We start from the raw sequence: 1,563 nt of genomic DNA on the forward strand, positions 1-1,563 counted from the left end.
CAGCAGTCCTGCCCGCGAGCGCATGGGGCTGGGCCGTGGGGACAGGGCTGCTGCCCCAGCGCCCCCCGTCCAGCCTGGGCCAGCGCTCCCGCACGGCACTGGCCCGGGAAAGCCCCTGGCCACGGCTGCGGCAYGGCAGCGCCCCGCGCCGGGGCAGCATGGGGCCCTGCTCCTCGCCAGCTCCACCGCCGCGGTGCTTCAATTAAGCCCTCATTAATTTTTCAGTCCCTCGGAGCATCCTGAGAGAGGCAAGTTTGCAGTGGCGCTAATTGCTGTCTTCTCTACTTAAGCATGCAATAAATGGCAGAGGGTTGCCCAGCGCGGGGGGGGGGGGGGGTCTCTGCCCGCCCAGCCCTCGGGAAGGCTCACGGAGGGGCTTCGGGGCCGGGCACTCGGTGCCGGGTGGAGGGTGCTGGGGTGACCCCAAATCGCTCCCTGGGGTGGGGGTGCCCTGCAGGGCCTGGGCAGGGGCATGGCCTGGGGTTGTGTCCGGCGGAGGGGGCGTCCCGGCTCCCCCGCCCCAGGGCCAGCGGTGACGGGCTCCCGCAGCCGCGCTGCGTGCACCTGGCTGCAAATATTTGTGTCTTTTCATAAACCATCCCGCTGCTTTGGCCGGGGCGGCTGCTGCCGATTCCTGCAGCTCGCAGGGAGTCGCGCACCAATAAAGTGGCATCTCTTCCTCCGGCGGGYGCAGAGGAGCCGATGGGGAGTTGCCCATGCAGAGCCGCTCCCTGCAGCAGCCGGCGGCCCCCGAAACCCCCTGCCCTGGGGTTTGCCCTGAAGGCAGGAGGGTTTGAGAGTTCCCGGCGCCCAGGCCCCGGTCTGCAGTGATCCCGTGCCGCCAGGCAGTGCCAGCCCYGGCCCCGGCTGGATGGGACCTTTCCCCCCCACCAGCGGCAGCTGCCGCGCGGCCCGTCGCAAATGGGCTCGGTGGCGCTGGGAATCCGCAGCGCGGCGGGATGGCCAAGGTCACCGGGAAAAGCAGCCAGCAGTCGCCATGGAAACGCTTTGCATTTGTTTCTGGAAATCGGGGTGGTTTTCTTCTCCTTTCCCTCCTGCATTTCAGCTGCGATTCCTCCTCGCAGGAAGCGGCGAACCCCGGCCCTTAACCCCGGGGCAGGGGCAGCCCTGGGGGCCCTTTGCTCAGATATTTGGCATGAGGCAGCTGAGCAGCCGCCTCGGCCCCTGCAGCCCAGGCACGGGGCAGGGGAAGGGGGTTTGGGGATGATTTGGGATCAGCCAGGGCCTCGCTGCCAGGGCTGGGAGCCAGAGCTGGGCAGAGCGAGGTGAGCGCCAAGGAGGAGGAGGAGGAGGAGGAGGAGGCACAATGAAGCAGCTCGGCCCTGGGGACAGGGCGACAGGAGAAGCTGAGCACTGGGCAGGGGAAGGAGCAGGGGGACAGAGCGGGAGGGTGGGCAGTGCGGGACAGTCAGGGCAGCAGGGTCCCTGCACCCCCATTCCCGATCCCAGCATCCTGCTGCCAGTGTTGCGCTCCCAGTATCCCACCCCAGCATCCCACTCTGGTATCCCAGGTCAGCATCCCCACCCCAGTACTGCACACCA

This window comes from Apteryx rowi, unplaced genomic scaffold, assembly GCF_003343035.1.
Source record: "Apteryx rowi isolate R43461 unplaced genomic scaffold, aptRow1 scaffold_190, whole genome shotgun sequence".
In the NCBI taxonomy this organism is placed as follows: Eukaryota; Metazoa; Chordata; class Aves; order Apterygiformes; family Apterygidae; genus Apteryx; species Apteryx rowi.